This window comes from Callospermophilus lateralis, chromosome 16, assembly GCF_048772815.1.
Source record: "Callospermophilus lateralis isolate mCalLat2 chromosome 16, mCalLat2.hap1, whole genome shotgun sequence".
Taxonomy (NCBI): domain Eukaryota; kingdom Metazoa; phylum Chordata; class Mammalia; order Rodentia; family Sciuridae; genus Callospermophilus; species Callospermophilus lateralis.
In genome coordinates this window covers 19,697,532-19,708,691 of record NC_135320.1, presented here as the reverse complement: position 1 = coordinate 19,708,691, position 11,160 = coordinate 19,697,532, and positions in this window count along the sequence as shown.

The following is an 11,160-nucleotide window of genomic DNA, read 5'->3' as shown; positions in this document are numbered from 1 at the left end:
TTAAGCTTCAAATAAATCAAATAAAAAGTGTTAAAATGCTAGACTATTTGGAATTCCTCCTAATGCTTCAAGTGTCCAGGCTACTAAGAATCACTGAAGCTTTCAAAAGTGGCACCCTTATTTCCAGGACACAATTGACACACTGATATTTTTCTAAGCATTTAAATTATCTATCTGGTTTTTCCTATCATTTTTAGTCTGGTAAGTATGGACATCATAGCCTTTTCAATAGACTCTGAGCATTTAGTTATAAAAACATATTAATGAAGTTGGCCTCTAATTTAATTTGAAAATAGAAATATAAGATACTTTTAGGAGGCAGGTGGGATGGTGTATGTCTGTAATCCCAGTTACTTGGGAGTCTAAGGCAAGAGGATTACAAGTTGGAATCCAGTCTCTGCAACTTAACAATACCCTGTCTCAACATGAAAAATAAAAAACAGGCTCAGTGGTAGAGTGCCCCTCTCCAATCTCCAATACAGGGAAGGAAGGAAGGAAGGAAGGGAGGGAGGGAGGGAGGGAGGGAGGGAGGGAGGGAGGGAGGAGAAAGAGAGAGAAAAAGAAAGAAAGAAAGAAAGAGAAAGGAATGCATTTAGGAAAAAAAAAGATAATTTTAAGTAATGACCCCATAAATCAGTTTTACTGCTGATAATTTTCAACATCAGATTTAAAGACACATAATTTGTAATTAAGAAAAATAGTGTTTACTTCAAAAAGTGAAGTCTTATTTGTATTGCTTATTAACCCTTCTGTTAGATGATCACATGAAGGCCTTAGTGGGATCAAACCTGCTCATTGGATAAAATAAATCTGTAACTCACCAATTCTATTTGCATCCCAATGTGTCAAACAATTCCTAGTTTTCTTTATTCTATTAGGAAAAAAAGTACACATTAGATTTCTATTAATTACTGGTTTGTGAGCAAAACTTATTTTTATAATAGACTCAATGAAATGTTCTTTCAAGTCATTTATATGGGAATACACAAATTTTTAAACATTTAAAGTCATGAGAATGTGTACCTCCCATGCTGCCATTTCATTAATATTGCTTACATTGATACCTTCCCCGTAGGGATAGTGGTTGAGCTGTGATCACTAAACATCGATCTAATTTTGCCTCTGTTAGGTTCAAGAGCTAATGAGTAATGGTAAAACCAAAAATTGAAAATTCAAGAACATCACAGGATACATTCTTTTAACCAAAGAGTGAGTACACAACCAAAGAGTGAGTACATAAGATCAATCCTTTTACTGAGGACATACAAAGACAACATAGTTTAACTTGAAAAAGGAAAGAGAGAAATATTGAACTAATAGAAGAATGAAACATTCTAAACAAGTAGTATTTTTAAGGAAATGAAACTTTAATTGCTTCATTAGTAAATTTTAGAAACACTAAAATTTTGACACCTCTCTGCCTTCAAAAATAAGTATTCGAAGCACTTTCTACATTTTCCTTAATGTCTCAGGAGCATTAATATATTTTTGTCTAACAAATATCTTTCAAGTGGTCATTTATCTCTAAATAAACTGGTTCACAACCTATCAGCTTTCACGTCACTCAGTGAATAATATATCCTACTGCTTCTAAGGTTGGATCTGCTTTACATTTGATTGTCTATCCTAAATAAAAGTTTTTCTGCGGTGGGGCAGAGAAACACTAGGGACTGAACCCAGGGGTGCTTAATCATTGAGCTGCATCTTCTGCCATTTTTATTTTGAGACAGGGTCTTGCTAGGTTGCTTAGAGTCTAACTAAGATGCTGAGACTAGCCTCAAACTTGCTATCCTTCTGCCTCAGCCTTCCAAGTCACCAGGATCCCTTCGCTCAACACATATATATATTGGGTATCTACTATCTATGGTGCTAGAAATAGAGGGGTGAATAATGCAATCACTGAATGAAGTACAAGAACTTTCTGATTGCTGTTTGGCACACAGGAACTTTTGGTTTTCTGTTTAATATTTTTGGAAATCTGACCTCTCATCCATTAGGTATACACTCTGTAGAAACAGCAGTCTGATCCTCTGTTGCCTTTTATTTGTATTTACATAGTGTGGGGAAAGCTAACAAAATCTTATTCCTTTTTGCATGAGAATTCTCTCCTAACTTTCTAGTTCTGTTGCCCTGGCAACCCAGTAAAGCATCCTATGTCAAATATGTTTCTAAGCAACCCTGCTTGAGCATAAGGGATCGCTGAAGAGTTATAAATGAACAATAAATACCCAGTGGGGAGGAGTAATGTACTCTGGGTTTCCCTGGTCTAGGGGGTTCTGGGCAATGGGAACTTGGAGGCTGTGCCCATGGCATTGTTGACTCTGTGAGGCATGAAAGCAGGCACCACATTTGCTCTGTACCAAAACTAGCATTTGAAGAAACAATGTTCCTGGACCTTTGTGTTGACTGCTGCATGGACTGCTCCAGTCTTACTCCCAGTGTAGGGGTATGAACACCTGCCACTATGCACTGGTGTGGTGGCTTCTTCTCCCTGCCTATGTGCCTCCTCTTATCTTGAGTCTGAACATTGAATTGAACATCTGAAGCCTGGCATTGTGTTTTTTCTCCCTATTTCAGTATCTTTGAAACTTTGGAATGGTTTCTCTAGGTATCAGTGGAGCACTGGTTCCAGGAAACTGCCCCATGACAAAATCTGAGAACACCCAAGTTCCTTAGATAAAACAACAGAGCATTTGCATATAACCTACATACAATCTCTCATATGCTTTAAATCATCTCCAGATGACATATAATACCTAATACAAGGCCAACACATCACTGCATTTGTTTGGATTCAGCTTAATACTCCATGTGCGATAAACTGAACTTTTGGCTTTTTGTGCCTTTCTGGAATTTTTTTCCTGAATATTTTCTATCCAAGGTTGGTTGCCTGTGAACCTGTGAATATGGAGGGCCAACTGTACTTAGTATCCATCTGTGTAATTGGTCTCAAATATTCATATACAGTCATGAAATCTATCTAACAAAAACAACAACACTGAATTGCCTGGATCTGAAATATGGCCACTTTTGTCACTTCCTTCCACCAAATTCTTAAAAAGTAGCAGACATTATTACCTGATGTACATATATGCATGACCAATGGGATTCTACAACTAATGAACAATCAGAAAAATGAGAAATTATACCTCATTTATGTATGATATATCAAAGTACACAAATGTATCCTACTGTCATGTAAAACTAATTAAAATAAAAAATTAACTTAAAAAAAGTAGCTGGTTACAACAAGACTTTCCTGTGCAGCCCCACCTCAGGAACACTTTCCACTTAGAACACTTGATGGATGTTAGCTTGGAGAAGTACAGCTTCACTGGGGCATGTCAGTCTTTGAAAATGAAGATGCATTTTTGCAACAGAACAACATTATAATTGGTAATTACTCTTATCCTACAAAAGTCTTCCTAGTCCAAAGCAATAAAAATAGTTCAAAATGTGAAAAATTCAAATATGGGAGATGCTATTTGATAATGAATTAGTCTTTTAAATTAAAAAAAAAAATCTTAGTAGTTGATGAAATAGAAGTTGGTGATGACTGGGACAACTAGAATCTCCCAGTGGCATTGAAAAAAAAAATGAGAGCCCCTTCTTTTGCCTGAGTTCATTCATAAAAACAAGCCTTTTATTTTCTTTAATACTAGGAAAAAGACAGATATTGGCTTCACATAAGAAGGAACTTTCTAATAATACCAGCTGATCAAGATTAAAATGACTACTCTGAGTGTTAAAAGGGTTTTTCCCTTCTAAAAAAAAGTTAAGGAAAGTTAGTGGCTAAACCATCTGGGCCCTTTCTAGTCCTGAAGATCTCTGAGAGTAACAGAATTATTCTTGCAATAAATCTCTATTGAGGACCCAAGAGAAAAGCATAAATATTTTTGAAATGATCAAATACACTTTTGACTCACAGACAAAATTCAGTAAGAGAAAACGAGAATAGGAGAGTCTGAGGATAATTTTAACTTTGCAGAATTTGGAAGGAAAAACAATGAAAGTGGAGAAAACAAAGAAAATGGGAAATAGCTTTCCTTAGAAGAATGACACTTAGGACGAAACATGCTTTTCCGGGGAGGGATTTTAGAAATTCCTTGGAATGAGCCCTCCCAGAACCAAGAAGCAGAACTGAGCATCGCAGCGGTCCTTATCTCACTCTGACCTTTGGTTTACTCAGGTGTGTGAACTTAGAGCTAGACCTGAATTGTTTAGAACATCAGAAGGGTTTTGAGAAGACTTGGAGAAAGAAAATTGTGATGAGCTAGCTAGAGAGAAGAGAGGTTTTCAAGGGGAGGACAAACAATAAAATGGGGAGGTTACTGTGTTTCTGCTGTGTCTTATGTATATGGATTATCACTGCCATCTATTTATGAATGTTGCAGTTGGTGCCCTGGGGAGACGGATGTGTTTGGAGTGATTCAATTAATGGAAAGTACTATATACAGTTTTCTCTCGATAGGAAGAAAAAATCCTTCCAGGAGGCACCACAGAGTCAGAAACAGGAGATGGGTTCCTTGGGCTCTGGGGTCCCCAGCAGCTTCAGGGGCACCCCAGTGAAAGAGCAATATGAGAGTCAGCGAGAATGGCCCTGCAAAGGTGGGACAGAGGCAAAGAGCCCAGTGCAAAACAATAACCGTGGGGCCCTCTGCTCAAAAAGCAGAACAAAGAACCGGAAAACCACTTAAATAGAAAGCTTCTTCCTTAAGATGTATTTCTGATCAATGATTTCAAAACATAAATTTTAGTACATCTAGAGTTGATGTGTCTCATGGAACAACTTTTTCTAAAAAGATTTAACTTCTTCTACTTATCAATTGCATATAAGACTATTTTTAAATGTGAATTCATACAATGGCATTTTAATGCCTCCTCTGACTTTTCCTCTAATTTGTGGATGTTGTGCAGAGAACCAAAAGTGGCTTCATGATTTGTATGTAATTAACATGCCCGCTTATGCATTTTTGTCACGGTATCTTCAATTATAAGGAAAATTTAATTTTAAAATTGTCTTCCACACTAATAATTGGTTTATGTGACGTTCCAAATGAATATAGTATTTTTTTCCTTCCAATGCAACAATCTTTGAATTTAATTTCTTTTTTTAAGCCTGTGAACATTTGCTTCGCAACAATGCAACAGCAATTCTCAAAGCCAGAAATTATAACTCTTTGAAGAATTCTGATAACTCTTCCATGTGCTTTATTGAAATGTCCATACATACAATTACATTGTATAGTGACTTGCTGACACAGTTTACTGCCTAAGCATTAGCAGTTCCTGTTCTGATGCTCAGCTAGTTAATATTTGTTTAGCTGTCTCAGGAACAGACTCCAGAGATGATAGGCAAGCCAGCCCTTTACCTTAGATCTTGGTGCTACCTATGTGCAACTATTCTCTCTCCTGCAGCAACAGTCACTGCTACTGCCCACTGATTGGGCTGCTGTTGACAACATGGCTACACCTATCTGGCACCAGATCCAGGTCTAGCTACCTCCTTGGGGCTGTGTGGCACTTTAAACTCCCCCCCAAAACATCCACATGTGGGCAGAGTCGATGGTTATGTGTGACTACCCACTGTGCCCAGAGCCTGAGCCACTTACATGTGGACTCTGCCTGGACCACAACCCCATGTGTACCCTGCCACCTGGAAGACCATTTGTGTTCATGTGCAAACTCCATTGTCCCATCTTTGATGGCTAGGGAAACAGCTCAGTGATGGATGCTTGCCTAGCATGAGTAAGGTTCTGAGTTCAATCTCTAGTGCAGCAAAATAAATAGATAGATAGATAGATAAATAAATAAATAAATAAATAAATAAATAAATAAATAAAATTATGAGAATTTTAAGACAGTAAATTCAGAACTTTAAAGAAAGCATGGGATCCTTAAGTAGAGGATCCTTTGCAACCTCACATGCCCTTGAAGCCACTCCCACCCCTGTGTGTCCCACACTATGCTGGATCTCCTAGAAAAATCAACACATGGTGGAGTCAAATTCCCAACTTACAAACTAAGTGAACCTCACCAAGTTCACTAAACCCCAGTTTTCTTACCTGTAAAGTGGGAGTACTAACAGGCCACAAGTCAACTGCTATAGGAATTATTTTACAATAATCCATGCAAAGGTCTTAGCACAATGCCTGACACAACAGTAAATCCTCAATAAACTGCAGCTCTCAATGTTTTATTACTCACAACAAGAGGAGGGACAGCATTGTGGTGAAGATTGTGTTCCTGCTTGAAATGCAATACTAATGCCAGAATTTACTAACCATAATTCTGAACAAGTTACTGTCTTTGTGTTTCAGGTTCCTCATCTGTATTAAAACTCTTAAATTAATATATGAAAGGAACTTAGAAAAGTGCCTGGCACATTATAAGGACTCAATAAGTGTTGGCTCTGAAGATTTTTTTGTATCATGACTTATTTCACAAAAACCAGAACAAGTATGTGTTGTTATGCCCACTTCACAGATGAGAAAAAAATGAAGCTCAAAGAGATCAAGTTAACAGCTTACCAAACATCATACTGACAATAAGGGGTAAAACTTGATCTCAAACACAAGGCTACTCGACCTCTCTTCATCTCGGGTGGATACCAGACTCTGATCTCATAATGCTTGCTATTTATTCTCCACTACAGAAAACATGCAAAACAATGGAACTGATCAAGTCAAGTTGGTGCGAGGGTTCCACAGCTCCCAAGTTAATTTTACAAAACCACAGTTAGGAAACGTCTGGATTTAACTGATTTCTAAAATCTCCCATGTCTAACATCAAAAAAATTGTACTACATCACTTACCAATGTTTTCTACTTGCGAATTTCACTTATCTGCAGCTCCCACACTAGACACTGACATCCCCTAACCTACCTACCTGTGACAGATTAAATATATTAGCAGACAAATGATGGTGGTGTGTTTCTGACATGATGGTGTTGCCTGTCAGCCTCTGACCACAAGCCAGCAGTTCAGTTTCCTCCTGGGTTTCTGCTGAGCCAGAGTTCAATGTAATTGTTATGCCCTGGCTCTCTCCTCCTCTTCTTCCCCATCTCTTATGGTTTGGATCATAAATGACCTTCCAAAGACCTATATAATAAAGGCTTAATCACCAAGCTGTGGCATTATTAAGAGGTGGCAAAGCCCTTCATAGAAAGGGCCTAGTGGAAGGAAGATGTGTCGTGGAGGACGCTGCCCTTGAAGGACTGGGATTGCAGCTGCTCCTCCCCATTTCCTGGCTGCCATGAGTTGAGAAACTGTTCTGCCATGTGCTGCCCACCATGATGTCCTGCCTTGCCAGCAGCCCCCAAACAAAAGAGCCTAATGACCATGAAAACCTCTGAAATCAGAAGCCAAAAAAAAAAAAAAAATCTTTCCTTCCCTGAGTAGCTCAAATATTTTGTTGCAGGGATGGAAAGTTGTCTAACACAACATGCATCCTGGGATCCCACTGATCAAGAGAAGGCAGGCTTTAGGAAGAAGCCTGGCTGGGTTCCAAACTCACCTGGGAGTGGCACATGGGTAGGGACAAAGGAAGACCTCACACGGCAGGAGAGAAGTCAGGTATACCATCTAGTGGCCCTGACAGGGGATGGGTGTGCTTGATCATTCTGGGGAGGATGGACCTTCCTGTGTGGCAAATCTAAAGAAGTGCTTCTCCAGAAGCTATTACTACTGTCATTTTTCAAATTTTAAACATAAGACCAAAGACCAAGGTGTGACAAGTGCAAACACTGAAATTATAAATTTGATAATGTGGAAGTTCTCCATGAATCAATTTGTCACAAGAACATGAGTCTACTGTTAAACTTCTAAAGAATCACTTAGGGTTAAAAGCAAGAGATTGCTTGTCTTGACACTGAAGATTTCTGCACATAGGGTGCAGGATGACACCTGCAACACAAGACACTGTGCCTCTGCCTATTGCACAGGAGTGTGTCCCTGGAAGCCAACAGTTGGCCCCCATAGGATGAGCCCCAAAGGGCCCACATAGAAGGTATACAGGGTCCCTTGCCAAGTTGCAATCGGACAAGAAAATCCTCCCATGGACCTGGCATTATTAAATCCTGCCTCCATCCTGCCAGAAATGAAAGATGCTGCAAGAATCATATCTCAAGTGAAAACTTGTTACCTAATAATCCCACACACAATTATACCTGCTTAGCGGTGATTGCCTCAACCAGAAGGGCTGCAGACCAACTGGAATCCTTATCCTTAACAAAGTGGAGCCTAGCAAAAAAGAAAAGAAAAGGCTATTGGCCTAAAGAAGCTGTACTTTGTGCACAGAATAAGGCTAAATAATATTTGCAGTGGTGCAATATTCACCTGAATATCACCTTTACCATCTACAATAAAAAAAAATAGCTAAAACAAAAAAAAAATACTTAGCACAAAATAGTTGCCATGGTTTTCTTTTGGTCACAAGAAGCATGAAGTCTTTTCAAGTAAACTTTTTGAACTAATTAAAATAGAACATATAATCAGAAAAAATCCACACAAGTGTATACAGTTGGGTGAAGTTTTACATAGTGAAGATTGTATACCCAGGACTAGATGGAGATCATGGGCAGACCTTAGAAACCTTCTCGTATCCTCTCTGTCATGACTCCCCAAAGGTAACCACCACTCTGATTTTTATTACTTAAAATAGTATCATTGAATTCAAACCTTTATAACATGAATCACACAATATGTGCTTTTGTGTCTCATTCTTTGGCTCAATGCTGGTTGTGAGAATTATCCAAAGTGTACGTAGGGATAATTCATTCCTTTTCGTCACTGTATGGTATTCCATTGCAGGAATACACCACAAATTCCTCAGGATCTGTCTATTCTTGAATTTGCCAATTATCACCCAGTAGGTTTTCCTATCCTAGTGCTCAACATGAGTAGGATTCAGAAAGGGTGAGAAGTATCCCCATGATGTGTGCAATAGGACAAGATTCATTATGAAGAGAGGGAAGACAGGAGAATCAGGTGACTGAGAACAGACTACAGGCCATTCTCAGGCAGACCCATTTTAGCAGAGTACATGCGACCTGTAAATGAATTCCCTTAAAATTGTCCCATTCTGCATACCTTCTTTTTTTTCTTTTTTTTTATTGGTTGTTTAAAACATTACAAAGCTCTTGACATATCATATTTCATACATTTGGTTCAAGTGGGTTATGAACTCCCATTTTTACACCGTATATAGACTGCAGAATCACATCGGTTACACATCCACGTTTTTACATATTGCCATACTAGTGACTGTTGTATTCTGCTATCTTTCCTATCCTCTACTATCCCCCCTCCCCTCCCCTCCCATCTTCTATCTCTACCCCTTCTACTGTAATTCATTTCTCTCCCTTGATTTTTTTCCCCTTTCCCCTCTCATCCTCTTATATGTAATTTTGTATAACAATGAGGGTCACCTTCCATTTCCATGCAATTTCCCTTCTTTCTCCCTTTCCCTCCCACCTCTCGTCCCTGTTTAATGTTAATCTTTTTCTCATGCTCTTCCTCCCTGCTCTGTTTTTAGTTGCTCTCCTTATATCAAAGAAGACATTTGGCATTTGTTTTTTAGGGATTGGCTAGCTTCACTTAGCATAATCTGCTCTAATGTCATCCATTTCCCTGCAAATTCTATGATTTTGTCATTTTTTAATGCAGAGTAATACTCCATTGTGTATAAATGCCACATTTTTTTAATCCATTCATCTATTGAAGGGCATCTAAGTTGGTTCCACAGTCTAGCTATTGTGAATTGTGCTGCTATGAACATCGATGTGGCAGTATCCCTATAGTACGCTCTTTTAAGGACTTCAGGGAATAGTCGGAGAAGGGCAATAGCTGGGTCAAATGGTGGTTCCATTCCCAGCTTTCCCAGGAATCTCCATACTGCTTTCCAAATTGGCCGCACCAATTTGCAGTCCCACCAGCAATGTACAAGTGTACCCTTTTCCCCACATCCTCGCCAGCACTTGTTGTTGTTTGACTTCCTAATGGCTGCCAATCTTACTGGAGTGAGATGGTATCTTAGGGTGGTTTTGATTTGCATTTCTCTGACTGCCCCGGAGGAGGAGGTCTGCATACCTTCTTGAAAGTCAGCTTATGCACCCAACTTGTACTTTGGGGGTATAGCATAGCTGCCTTCCATGTACACTGTAGGAGACTCCTGGAATAGTCTCTTAAGAAAGTGTTTATAAGGGAAAATAGGATGACTTCCATTTTCAGTTCTATGAATAACTAGATGTTCAGAGAATATCTTCCAGTATTAGATTTAGAAATCATAGATTTTTAAAATCTTTTAATATATTTGACTGAACTTTTAGGAAAAGAAGTAAGACACATACCCTCAATAATATGGAAGCTAAAATCCTGATAGTTAAACCTATCTTGTGCTGGGTTTGTCAAGAGCTGGTACAGGGGGACATACTGGCTCCTGTAGGTGTTCATGTGAGGAAAAGAGACAAAATCATGAAGGCTGTCTCTGTCCATTTTCTGCTGCTATAACGAATGACACAGACTGGGTAAATTATATAGAAAAGATTTTCTCCTTGCAGTTTTGGAGACTGGAAAGCCCAAGAACATTGCGCTAGTAGCTGGTGAGGGCCTTCCTGCTGCATTGTAACATGGGAGAGGTCATCATATGGCAAGAGCAAAAGAAGTGTGTGCTTGGTATCCCTTCCTCTTATTAAATCCCTACTCCCGTCATGGGACCCCACTCTCATGACATTGAACAATAACAACTTCCCAAAGGCCCACCTCCACATATAATCAAGACATAAATTTAGGGATTAATTAATCCAATACTTGAACTTTGGGGAGACACATTCAAATCTCAGCCGTCTGTAAAAGCCAAGAGGATGACTGGAAAACAGAATCTCACAAAGGTTGCACTGTCAGAGGGCTGAACTGGGAAGACCAAGAGGATGGGTTAGGGTCCTAAGGAGAGACGAGGTAAAAGTTATCATCTTAGATTTAAGCAAAAAAAAAAAAATAAAAATGAGGGAAACAGTCCTTGGACAAGAGCACAAGTTACCACATGGGTTTGGAGCCAGAATCTATAACACTTTTGTTACCTCCACTCCTCAATGAATTTAAGCCAAATATTTAGTTTAAAATGCTCCCAACAGAAATGATTGGTGGGATGTAAATGTTTAG